Genomic DNA, 14986 nt, shown 5'->3' with positions numbered 1-14986 from the left:
TCATATAATATAAAATAATAATAATTTATATTAAATTTATAAACTTATGTTATAATTAAATTTATATTCAATATGTAACATAAATTAGTAATAATTTATATTAAATTATACAGTTATATGTAAATTAAATTTAAAATTTGAAAAATATTTAAATTTAAATTTGTTATATTTTTATGAGTGTAAATTCTTATAGTTATGAGGTTTAGATTTTTTTTTCTTTTATATGTGATTTTAAAATAATTCTTTTACTTAATTATATAAGTTTTATGTTTCATAATTTTTTTAGTTTAATTTTTTATCTCATATTTGGAATTATAACATTATTATTATGTTAATTTTATTAAATTTCAATAATATTTATTATTTATTATGGCTTTCGGTTCAACCCCGGTTAGACCGATCAAATCGGTCGAACTGTGAACCTCTCCTTCTTCCGGTTCGTTGTCCAATCCAGTTTTCACAACCTTTTAAATAACACAAATAAAAACATAAACTTCAAAACATGTTTCCACCCTAATTTTGCTAAGCATTGATGTCAATCACACCTAGTCTAGTCATAAGTGTTGTAAAAATGTATCATTGAGGGGTTTTATAAAGATATCTATCAATTAATTTTTAGTGCTTACATGATATAGTTCTATATCATCCTTGGCTACTTGATACTTAATAAAATTATGTCTAATATTGATATGCTTTGTGCGGGAATGTTGAATTAGGTTCTTTGAAATGAAGATAGAACTAGTTTTATCACACATGATAGGGATAGTACCTATAGAAAGTCCAAGGTAAAGGATTTATTGATTTAGCCATAAGATTGAACAACACAACTTCCTACAACTATATATTCCGCTTCAGTGGTGGATAGGGCAACTAAATTCTATTTTTTGCTAGACCATAAAACTAAGGATTGTCTTATAAATTGACAAGTGCCAAAAATGTTTTTCTTGTTTACTCTGCACCATGTAAATTTTGAGTCTGAATATCCTATAATTTCAAAGGTAGTGCTATGGATAACATATGCATATGTTTTGGGTGTCTATGTGATACATAAGAATTCTCTTAATAATAGCCAAATAGGATTCTTTTGGATTCTCCTGAAATCTAACACAAAGATAAACATTAAAGATAATATATGATCTACTAGCGGTCAAGTAAAGAAGTTACCCTATTATTCTCCTATATTTTTTTATGCATTGATTTTACATCTATAACTTTATCAAGTTGGATGGTTGAGTTCATTGGTGTATTTATACTTTTTTAACCCTTCATATAAAACTTTTTCAAGAACTCCTTAATGTATTTGGCCTGACTAAGAAAGGTACCATCCTATATTTGATTTACACTAAATCCAAGAAAATAGCTCAACTTTCCCATCATACTCATCTCAAACTCCTTACTCATACTATCTAAAATTTTATTACATAGAAATTCATTTATAGATCCAAATAATATATCATCAACATAGATTTGAACTATAAAAATATCATCTCCTATTTTCTTAAGGAATAGGGTGGTGTCTACACTACCCTTAGCAAATTATCTATTGAGGAGAAATGTGCTAAGTCTCTCATACCATGCCCTAGGTGCCTATTTTAACACATATACTATTTTCTTTAATTTATAGACATGATTGGGAAAAGAAGAATTTTCAAAACATGTGGGTTGTTCTACATATACATCTTCCTTAATAACCCTATTATTAAATGCACTCTTCACATCCATTTAATATAATTTGAAGCCTCTAAAATAACTTCTAATCTCGCTACACTAGCAAAATTCTTCTCAAAATTAATTCCTTCTCTTTAATTGTACCCTGAATTATTAATCTAACCTTATTTCAAATCACCAACCTAAAGTCATTCAACTTATTTTTAAACACTCATTCAGTACCAACTATACGTTGATCGGAAGGCCTACTAACTAGCTCCCATACATCATTTATAACAAACTAGTTTAATTCCTCTTACATGGCTAAGATCTAGAATATATCATTGAGCGCTTGATCTATGCTAGTTGGTTCTATCATGAAGATGAATGCAATATGGCTAACCTTTTTACTAAGGCCATACCTAGTCCTAGCCCCTACTAATGGATCTCTTAAGAAAAGCTCCTTAAGGTGACTAGGGGAATATCTCCACTCTCTGGGAAAGGGTCCTGATGTACTACTCTATCTCCTAGGTCAGCAGCCTCTACTCCATAGGTAGTTTCTACTTCATCATCATATTTTAACCTAGTCTTAGCTAATCTATTTGATTCATCAAACATGACATGGGTGGATTCCTCTACAACTATGATTCTTTTATTAAAGACCCTTTAGGCTTTACCTGTTGACCTCATTTTTTTATGAGATTATCAGGATCCATTTAGACTCTTGATCATTCTTCTTGTGGTTGATAGTCACCCAGTTATTAATCATCTTACACTCAATCAAGCTTTCATTCAATTTCAATTATATACATCAAATCAATCAACAATCACCATCTCCTTATTATAGTTATTTCAATCACCTCCACAATCTCCAATCAACCATGCTTACACCTCTAGTATTCAATCAACTCTCAATTATTTGAATATTTATAGCCCTACACTGCAACTAGATGGCTCAGTGCATTAACATTGACAACTATGACCTTAATCATGTCTAGACCACTTCCTTTGGAGCTCTATACATTAAATTAAGCACCACTAGTTCCTCAACCAGTGATTAATCCAATATCGCCCAATTGAGCTAGCTCAATTGATCATTAGCTCTATTAAACATCTAACCAAACTCTTAAATGAATTCCTATTTTCATCAAATCCCTCTAATCAACCCTCCTAATGAAATGGACCTGACTAGTCACCTTGACTTAGTGATCAATTGATTTGGTCAATTGAACCCATGACTAGTCAAACTAGGTCAACATAAGGGTCAAATCAACCCATTCAAACTTCATCAAATTCTCAAATCCACTCCATTATATGGTTTTTATACATGTAAACCCTTCCATGAGTCAAATTTAATAGGTTTAACCTAATTAACCTCTGAAACTTTGTCAAACTCCATAACATACACTCACTACTCACTGAAACTCCAATGTTATGACTTCAAATAATTGGTTGCTCACCTAAATAGCTCACTAAACCTTCTTACTTGACACTTCAACCACCTTGACCAGTTGACTAGTTAAACCAGTCAATAAATGGTTAAAAGATCATTAAATGATCATAATAACTATCTCAAACCATTTCTCTCCACTCTAATCCTTTCCATCTATTTAAACACCTTCTAGAATATCCCTAAATAGATCATAAGATTTGGATTAGTCCTAAGTTTGCTAAGTCACCCCATGTGCACATATAAAGATAAAACTAACTTTCCACCTAATTGTCCTTGCCCCATTTGTTTCCTTACCCTCATAACTACCTAGGGTCAGATGTCATTGATCTTAGTATGCATCCAAAATAATCATAGCCATCCAAGGTTTGAATTGAGCTCAAGGGACCAAAAGATCTCATTCAAGTATGCATACACTCCCTCACTAACGCTCAGCCTCCCCAAGCCAAATCTTTTTTTTTTTTCATTTGAGCTCCCAAAGATCTCCTCAACACTCCACAAGTCAAATTATGGTGATTACAAGTTACTTGCTATAGGATTTTGGTCACCCTTTCTTGAAGTTTTTTCAGCCCATGAATCTTCCAATCTAAAGCTCGCCAGCCTTGTAGTCCTTCAAGAGAAGTGTGCTACACTTCTCAATAAAGAAATCAAGACTTTGAATACCTAAACTGATATAGCCAATCATGGTATATTATAAACCCTAGTTTAAGGACTATATATTTAAATAAATTTTTAAAAATCACATTTCAACTTGTGAAATCAAATCCTCATTATTTATTTACCTCTAATAAGGCTCTGTCTAAAGTTTCATTAAATTTGGTTTAGTCATTTTTTGTTTGATCCATTTTTCATTATCTAGGGTTAATTAGAATTATTTTTTATGTGTACGAAATCTCAACAGTTGATCTCTTGATCAACAACCAAGATCACATCGTTCTGTGGTTTATCTGAACCATGCAATCTATATGGTTGCCAAGATCTTCATCTGATGACATCTAGATCATTCATTCTAAACAGTGGAGGATCGAACTGTGGTGTGCATTGTTGACTATAATAAGTGAACTGTTGTGCCACCGTCCAATCATTTGTAATGATTATGGAGTCGTGTAATCATTGTAAATTATTTCCCACCACTGTGCAGTTTTGAATCTGCCAACCGAATGCTTCCACGTCGCCCGTCACTGCCTCCATTTAATAAAATTATATTGAATAAGTTATTTAAATCTAGACATTCAACTAAACTTTAAAATAATCATATCTAATTCATTTATTTATGAAATTAAGCACATAATACCTTATTTTGTTTAGAATGAAGCCTTCTTTCTTTTAAAAATAAATTTAGGTTTATAGGATGAATATTTAGAGAATAATATTACTTTTATTGCTTGCTTATTTTCCTTTATTACTCTCTAAATAATTATCTACCTAAACCCAAATTTAAATGGCATAAAATAGAAGGTATTAGGAGCATCTAGTAGTTTTCTGAGGACTGTTTGAGGTCAATCCTATCCATAAATAAATTTATATAGATGTAGGTCATGATTTGATCTTGATATTTATAAATTCATTTTTTTAATTAAATAATATTCCATTTTTAATTAAATAATAATCCATTTTTAATTAAATAATAATCCATTAATAGAGTACATCTTTTAGATATCCCGGGCCCATTGTTGAGAGTGATGGTGAAATAGATGGGGATATTATTTATAGAATTCAAGTTAGATTGATGAAGTGGAGGAATGCATCGAGCTTATTGTGTGATAAAAAAGTACCACTCAAACTTAAGGGAAAATTCTATAAGATGGTGGTTAAACCTGTAATGCTTTATGGCGCAGAATGTTGGACATTAAAAAGATAAGCATAATATTAAGTTAAGTGATGTAGAGATGACAATGCTCAGGTGGATGAGTGGCTTTAATCTTAGAGGCATGGTATGAAATGAACATATGAGTGAAAAGGTTGGAGTAGCTCCAATGGAAGATAAGATTAGAGAGATCCCCCTTAGATGGATTGATCACATAAAACAACGACCTTCATATGACCTGGTTAGGAGAGTAGATGAATTAGATTTAACCTATGTTGAGAAAGGTAAAGGTAGACCTAAAAAGGCTTGGTTAGAAAATATTAGAAATAAACTTTCTTTATTAGATCTAAATAAGAATTTGACTCTTAACTAGACACAATGGAGAATAATAATTCATGTAAGCGATCCCACGTAGTGGGATAAAGGCTTGATGATGTTGTTGTTATTGTAATAATAATCTATTTTTTACATATAATCCCTCTTTGGAATTGTTAAACATAGCTTTATTAAGGAAAAATAAATTATTGGGGATTTATTGATTACTTGGAGAGTAATTGCAACAACATTGAATTCACATTTCCCTTAATTTTTCTCCAAATCCTCAATAAATTGGTTTCAATTTTGGCTAAGTTGATATGATATCTCATTGATATAACTTAGTCTTATTAAACCCATTTCATATATGATGGCCTCTCAACTAAATTTTCAAATGCTTAAGTCATGATTTGACTTAAATATTTGGAAATTCATTTACTTACATGCTATCTAGTTTTAGTACACTAGTCTAATGTGATGTGATTATTTATTTGTATATTTAAGGTTAGAAATATTGATTTCCAACCTATACAATCTAGTGTCACTTAAGGAAATAATTAAGGTATGTCTTAGTTAACAGGATTCACCATACACATCCTATTTGGATGAAATATTAAACATAGAAAACTTAGTGTCATATACCCCATGACTTTAATTCACCCCATTTTGACATAATTTATCTTATAATAATGATTAACTAAATTAATGCGGGTTTAACTTCAATAAATCCTTAAAAATCAAAATAAATTCACAAAAAATATAAAATCAACTTCAATCAATTTAATTCATATTTACAATCATTAAAAATTAAAATAAAAAATTAATTCTCATTTAAATTTAATTAATCTTAATTAAATATTAATTAAATAAATTTATTAAAAATATAAATAAAATTCAAAAATACATTAAAATTAAATAAAATTAAATAAATTAGAAATTAATAACTTAAATTTAAATAAGATTTTTAATATGTTTTTATTATAATTTATTATTAATTAATTAAATTTAATTAAAATTTTAATAATTATTTAAAAATTCTAAAGAATTCAATAAAAAAATTGAATTAAATTTTAATTCATTTAAAGCAAATTTATTTGATAATTTGATTAGATAAAATTTATTTTAATTAATTAAATTTGATAATTAAGGCTTAATTTCTTTTAAAGTGCATTTTGACATTTATTTTCAAGGCCTTTAATACACTCTAAATAACCAAAAGATTCGTCATGTCTCGTGCATAACTCCTTTCTGGAATACACTAATACTTTCGATTAGGGGATCTTAAATAATAAATAATACACTAACCCTATATGTTTTGATTACTTCCATCTCGAGGGCATGTGCATTTAATTTACAAGGTCCCTTTTATATCTCTAATAAATATTCAATGGCTCTGAGATGATCATTTGTCCTGCATAAAGGATGGGCGTTTCATTTGAAATCCTTAGGATTTATAAATTAATAACCCTTGCACTTTGGGGTTATTAATCTATAAATTCTTTAAAACTAAATAAACAATTTCAACATTTAAAACTCAAATAATAAGAAAAAAATATACGTCACTTAAATTTTAATTAAATTCCCCTTTAACCTTTAATGAATAAACAATAAAAATACATGAAATTTAAACATTAAACTCATATATGACATATCAAGGCCACACATATATATATAGGATTAGAATCGAGATTTGTTGTTCATCGAGCCTGGTCATTATTACTTTATTGCAGACCCTGAAATGTACTTTATAAATTTATAAATCAATAAAATGAGCTCTTTTATACATTGTTGTTCATGCATCATTTGCATCATATGAGTATTTTTTATTTTTTTAAGCATGTTGTATAGCATTTGATTCAAAATTTCTTAATAACAAATACTTGACTCTTAGGATGGAGCTTACCCAATCTTGCATACATACGATAATCGTTATGTTTAGAATTGTTAGCTCGCTACTCACTCTATGCAAGTGATAATTCCAGATTGTATATACCCCTGTCTTTGTATGTACAATCTAAAAAGTTCTAAATTTGATCCATAATTTATAATATAGAGCCCTTGTGTTAAAATCTAAATAACCTAAATGTTTTCTTAAAATTACATGAATTTTAAATTTATTTAATCTTCACTTTAATTGAGAGTACTCTCTTAAAAAATGTAATTAACTATAGGGGCTTGACCTAATTGTGAATCTAGATCCCAGAAAAGAAACAAATTTCTTTTTAAGGTAGGGAAAAATATGTGAATGCAGGCCACCTTCATTTACATCTTAAATTTAATTTCATAATAAAAAGATGAATTGATATTTTATTTTTCTTTATAGTGAATTGAATATCTTATAATTATGGAAATAAATTTTATAATTTTCTTCTTTGATTAGAACGATAGAATAATATGCCTTTTCATTCTTAGTGATGGATTGTATATTCCCTATGTTGTACCTGATTAGAAAAATAAATCATAGTTTCTTTCCTTCAAATCTATAGTGGAACATTTGTCTACCTCTCGGGGTGGTATAATGTTAAACCATGCCTATATGAATAAAAAACTAATTTATATATTTGAAAGTGAAACCAATGGTCCTGACATTACATTGAGTTAATTTTGTCCTCATTCCTTACTGAGGAATTATCTTAGAAGTCTCTATCATCTAACTTAGAATCAAATTTTTCTAGAGGAGATTTACCATTGATTAGCATAAAACCCTTACACCCATAGACATGCAAATGTGAAATGTGTTAGGTGTCCAACCCTTAAGTAGCTCATAAGGTGTCTTATTTAATTTAAATTTAATATTCACCCTATTTAGCTCATAACAAGCAATATTCATTACTTCTGCCAAAAAATATCTTGGTGGGGTATGCTCACCTAACATAGCCCTAGTAGCCTTAATTAGTGTCATATTTTTTCTTTCTGCAATACCATTCTGCTGCGGGGTCTTATGGGTAGAAAGGTTATGATTATTTTCAGACTATTGGCAAAATAATTTAAACTTCAATTTTAAATTCTCTACCATGATCACTATAAATGGTATAAATCAAACATCTTAACTTTCTCTGAATCCAAGTGAAGAAAACTATAAATTCATTATCATACTCACTTTTATGAGCTAAGAATCTAACCCAAGTGAATCTAGAGAAGTCATCTACTATCTTAAATCCAAAACTCTTGGGAATGCAAGGGTTATTTAAGTCAAATCGTAAAACATTTCAGACTATAAGTAATCTTTCTAAGAGTTTTCATACTAGCATGGTGTAGTTGCCTATGCCATAGTCAAGATTTATCCAAAATAGTTTTTAAACACATATATCATCAGAAGAATTAATACATGATAAATTAAACATATAAATATTATTAATTCTTTTACCTTATGAAATAGTTTTACCATTTAAAGTAATAAGGTAATGTTTAGAAATAATTTTTATATCAGACCCTTTATCGTATAATTGACTTATACTTAAAAAATTATTATTTAAACCTTAAACCCAAAGTATGTTTTCAATAATAAAGTTGTTATTCTTATTAATTATACTTGAGTCAACCACTTTCCTAGTGGTATTATCTCTCAAAGTTACCTTGCCTCTACTCCTGGCCTTTAGCTTGACGAACTACTTCATATCTCCAATTATGTGTCTTGAGCAGCCACTATTCAGGTACCATATGCTCTCAATTAACTTCTTGTAAGAGAATATGGTATATATTAAACAATCTTGGTCTCGTTGGATACATCTCGTTTAGTCGCTTGATTCTACTATAAGCATATTTGGAGTTCATTTGGTCATCAAATCAATATTATGAAGCTTCCAAATATACGTCAAGTCGTTGATTTGGGTCCATTTGAGCTCGAATTGGACCGATTTTGATGTCGTTGAGTTCATCCCATCGAGACTCTCAATTTGACTATTGAGTTTGCTAAAACCGGAGTTCATATAATCCCAAATTTAGTTTTGAAAGTTTCCCATTCAAATATACTTCGAAATTTGTATCTAACTAAGACGATTTTTGGTGACATCTCAATCGTAAACTCACACACGTACATACCCAATACCTCAAACCCTGTGACCTTCTAATTGAAAATAAATTTATTATAGTTCAGAGAATTTTTAGAGTACTTGAAATCACTGATAATTACTAATTATTTCAAATAAAATGAAGAAACGAACTAAAATTATTCCTTTTCAAAATACATCTTCCAGCACGTAAGCAGACAGGCCTTTGCATGAATTTCAGTAACTGCAATTGATTTTAATCAGAAAACCTTTACAGAAGTGGTAGTACCTACACCTGTGAGCTTACTATATCTATGTTCTGCTCGCTGCAATATGCTTCAGATGAAATAAACGAATCATTCATAAAAGAATGGGAAAAAGAGACTTCACAGATAACTTCGCTTCAGTTACTCGTCATTATTGATCGACTCTAAGCAGGTTTCTTGGCTGCTTCTCATAGTGCTGTGCTTCCTATTTATTTCAGGGTGTAGAGACACTCACAAGGATGTGCCTATCTTCATAATAGGTCGGGTACAGTTCAGTGAAAACTTCGTGAGTTGAAGCAATACAGTAAGTGGCCGGTCTCTGTAAGTCAAAAAGCTGTGGTGGGACTGCATGCAGAAGTTGAGTAACATGTTGGCATAATTTTTACGGTAAATCATGAATCTTAAACGCTCAAAAAATTGAATTTTATTGCTTAGTGTGATTATATAAGTGTATATGTAATGGTTGGATTAGCTCTAGTGGAAGATAAGATTAGATAGAGTCGTCTTAGATGGTTTGGTCGACACATAAAACAGCGGCCTTCTGATGACCTGGTTAGGAAAATAGAGGTATTAGATTTGACTTGTGTTAAGAAAGGTAGAGGTAAAACTAAAAAGACTTGGTTAAAAAATTTTAGAAATGACATTTTTTTTAATAGATTCAGTTGATAATTTAACTCTTAAAATGACACAATGAAGAAAAAAGATTCATGTAGTCGACCCCACATTGCAGGATAAAGGCTTGATGTGTTGTTTTTGTTAGTGTGATTATATAAGTTTAAGTACTGATATGCAATAAAAAATCAACTAGATCAAGCATGAATCTAGAGGTATATTTGAATTGGAAACTTTAAAAATTAAATTTGGGACCATCCAAATGCTGATCTGAGTAAACTTATAATAAAACTGAATATCTTGGCAAGATAAACACGACGACACCAAAATGGGCCTTATCTAAGCCCAAACAGGCCCAAATAAATAGGCTAATGCTTATTTGTAAGCTTCAAAATGCTAATTGGATGATAAAAAAATCTATAAATATGACATGCTTATAGTTGAATCAAGCGGCTCGATGAGACGAATACAACGAGCTCAATATTGCTTATTTCTGATGTTATTAAGGCATTTAAATGATGAGCGAATGTTTTATGATCGGGAGGATTAATATCAGCTGTCTAATTGAGCACTCTTAATTTGCCTATGATTTTCTACATATTTATGGAGCATGCCAATCTCAAAACCTATAAATAGACCTCTACTCTTTGCATGAGGGGAGGCTTGGACCTTGGGCTAAACAGTTAAGAGAGCTTTGAAGCTTGAAGAATCCAAGAGCTACATCCTGAGCACCATCGCCAACAAATCCTCGCTACCCGACCATCGTCATCAAACTTTTATTGATGGATCATCACCAAACGTCCATTCGACTGTTGGTGTTGGACCTTCTCATAAACATCACATATCATGCCACCATCGTCAGGTCTTCACTTGGTCGCTTCCATCCCACCACAGTCACTTCTTGACAACAGTCATTTCGACCATTGTCATTTGATTACAGTCCTTACTACCTTAGTCACCAACCGACTATGGTCCACGCACCATAATCCCTCACCTATGATCCTCGAATCACTATCGCCCGACTACGGTCCTTCTATCCCTCAGCCACCTCACTGTGGTCCCTCTGACCTCCATCACCAAAGTTTGATCCTTCTGAGCTCCACTGCCAGCTGATTAATGTCCCTTTGACCTCAGTTACCCAACTACTTCCCCTCCAATCTCCTTCGTCTGCCTACCCGTAAATAATCCCTTCAACATTCATCGCCCGACTATAATACCTCCAACCTCCATCGCCTTACTAAGGTTCCTCCGACCCCCATTGCTCGCCGACTACAGCCCCTCAGACCTCCGTCATCCGCTGACTACGATCCCTCTGACCTCAATTGCTTGATTATGGTCCTTCCGTCCTCCTTCGACAGCGACGATAGTACCTCCAAACTCTATCACATGTCAACTATTGTCCCTCCGATCTCTATTATCTACCAACTAGGGTCTCTCTGACTTCACTCGCTTGACTACAATCCCTTTAACCTCAGTTGTCATATTATGGTCCCTCGAATCATCCTAGCCCGACTATGGTCCCATCAACCTCAATCTCCTAATTACGGTCCTTCCATCATCTGGCGTCCGTCCGCCAAAGCCAGTACGTAAAATTCTGGTGTCTTTTTTATGACTCTTGCACCCCTCTCTTTTATATGTGTTTGTTTGATTTTTCGTATAAAGTCATGACATTGAATGCTCTATATCTCTCTATCACAGTAATACTTTATATTATATAAATCTAGATTTATAAATACTTGTACATTTGCTTAGGCACTTATGCTCAAATGCAAATAATTACAAAATGTGTCCAAATATAAATAATACAATGATGGTTATAAGATATAAAGATAATGCTAGATATGAGAGCAATTAACTGATTAGTACAACAATTCTGTATTTACTCAACTCCATAACATTTGAGTTATAAGCTCAAGAATTACTACTTGAACAAGAGTTATAAGATAATCGTGTAGTATTAAAATTAAGTTTATGAATTAGTGTAATAAAATCAATTTATATTACTATGCCTATAATTCAGTAACTTAGATTAGCTTCATTTATTCATCATCATTACATTAATTGTGTTATCACTTATTAAACTATTAGTGTAAGAAATTTAACTAAATTAACTTATTGAGTTTAAGTTCAATATTATACTTATAAAAAATCAATAACTGTATTAGCTTAATGATTAACCTAAATCATAGCAATCATGTGTGGGGCCACTTTTAGGATTGTATACAAGGCTACTACTATGTGTTTTTCTCAAATTGAGATAATTTAGATTGTTTTTAATCAGTTAGACAATTATTTGTATTAATTTATACACATTGTATATATATATATCTTTTTTTTTTCCTAAACTTGCACATAAAGTTGTACTTATAAAATTAGTTGACATACGTATCGCTTATGAATGATGATTTAACTTCTATTTATTTGCACGCTAAGTGTTAAAACAAAATTAGTAAGATGATGTGTTGTAGGGGTGTCAAAATGGGTTATCGAATCGGATTCAAGTTCAACATGAAACTAATCTGCACTAAGATGATCTAACTCAAATCCAACATTATTACACAAACGGGTCAAGAATCTGAAACCAGAACCGAGATGCTGAGCTTGGCGAGCATAGTAGAGCAAGTGAGCATTGAGCATGTGTCGTGGGGAATGGGGATGAGTACAGCTACGTGGATGTGATTGCAAACTGGCGAAGCCACAAACTGGCTAGCGGGCATGAGCGCGACGTGGGTGCAGGTGTGTTTGGGGGCTAGGCAAGTTGCACCACAGGCGAGCCGCGAGTGTGACATGGTGTGGGCGGGACTAGCAGGTGCGGTGCAAGTGCGGGGTCATATTTGAGCTCATTTTGGGTTATTGGGTTCACCCAGACACAACCCAATTTTTAAAAAGGTTGTAAATCAGAATCGAACCCGATCCATTCGTTAAACGAGTTGACTCAGACCCTAATTTTTCTGATTAGATTCTGATTGAGTTATTGGGTCGTGTCATTATTTGACACCCCTAATGTGCTATAATTTAGAACAACTAGAACTAATATAATAGCTTGTTTAACACTAACTTCCTTGCACCACTATTAAATTTTATTTATAAATTTTAAAATAAAAAATAAATATTACATTAATAATTCAAGAAAAGTAAATGCCATTTTTCCTTGTCATGGATCTTATAAATTACATGAACTTTTTATGCACCATAGACCATATTATATCAGAACGAGTTTTAAAATGATAGTATTTGCTTTAAAATTAAGTTGTATTTATATATAATTTATATTATATTAATCTTAAAATAAAATAAATAATTTTTAAATTAATTATGATACAATTTATATCAGGATATTCTATCATAATTTTATACATCAAGCATTTTTTTATTTTAATTATGTCCGTTCTATTATTAACATTTTATTTAATTTTCAAAGCCTTAGCTAGCAAATTAATAAAAAAATTAGAAAATCGAATAAATAGGTCCGTCGCAGGATTAAGTAATAACAGTCGGGCCAGGGCGCCAGGCCCAACGAAACTAACGCGCAACATCAACGGCCACACGGAATGTTAGCCTCTCCATCCGCACCTCCCTGTAACCCAACCAGGAGCCGTACGCTCGGCTACAACCCGACACCCACAAACCGCCTCCCGTCCCCTCCTCCTGCTCCCCGTCACGTGCGCTTGCTGTCAGCCTAAGCAGAGGCAGCTGGCCCTGGCCCCACCATTTTGCCCGCGCCATGGGCCTAACATTTCAATTTTCTTCGGCCGCAAGGGCTGGGCCCGACCTGGCCCATCCCAGTTAAAATCCATCAACAAAGAGTGTCGGCGAAGCCAGGGCATGCTGGGTGTGCGAAGAGCACCATGCAAATGATTGCACCGAAGAGATAGAAAGAGAAGCAGAGCAACAAGCGCATCTGTTAGCTGTAGATAGAAAGGCAAAAGCAAAAGAGAGAACACAGTAAGCAAAAGAGGAAACTTCCATCAGAAACAGAAGAAGAGATGGAGAGAGAAACGAGTAGACGTTGAGAGTCATTAAATGGAGAGTTGAGAGGGGGCTGGCATCCACTGGGCAAGGACAGAGGTGTGGGATGTTGCCTTTTGGGTGGCTGGACTTGAAGCCTTTAATGGAGGTGGGGCTCTCTCTCGCCACTGTCAGCTCCTAAATGGAACGGGCCGCTTTGATCAATGGAGCGGAAAATTATTCTCTGTGAAATCCGAAAGTATTCGGAGGCAAATTGGAGCGCGTCACGTCACCGGGGCCCTGTGCATCCAATGACTTATCGCTCCCCAACTCGCCTACGAACGTGTTCAAATTCCGCATAGAATAGTATCTCCAATGGAGCACGCATTGCTTTGCAGTGGTCCATGGCCTTTTCTAATTAACATCTTCTTTTGCGGTCTTTGTGTTGGGCCCGTATTGGATTGCTAACTACCTACCCTATTGCCTTCATCTTTCTGGCAATCTTCTCTTTCAAAACTTGGACCGTTTTAGTACAAGCGAAATAATGTGGGAGTTTATTTTGAATCTCGGATATTAATTATCTTTTGTATGTTTTCTTAGTGTTTGAAGAGGGCTTTTAATGACAAAAATCATGTCAGAATGTGACGGTGCCTTTTGTATGTGGATGAGTTTAATAGTATTTGGACTTACGCCGAAATTATTGTTATGGTTGTCATAAAAGCTCGTCCTTTTTTCGTGAACAGTTCATGTTCAGCTTGATAGGAGGTTTGTGTTCAACTTATTTGACTTGCAAGTGAGCCAAACTTAAATAGATTGTTTGAGCTCGAATTTTAAGCAAGCCGAACACAAATAAATGTTCTGTTCGATTGTATTCAACTTGTATAGATTCAAAATATTTATCTGCTTTATATATATATATATTTATTATATATATAACATTTTATCTCTCTCT

This window comes from Dendrobium catenatum, unplaced genomic scaffold (genome assembly GCF_001605985.2).
Source record: "Dendrobium catenatum unplaced genomic scaffold, ASM160598v2 fragScaff_scaffold_1392, whole genome shotgun sequence".
NCBI classification, from domain to species: domain Eukaryota; kingdom Viridiplantae; phylum Streptophyta; class Magnoliopsida; order Asparagales; family Orchidaceae; genus Dendrobium; species Dendrobium catenatum.
This window is presented reverse-complemented; position numbering follows the sequence as displayed.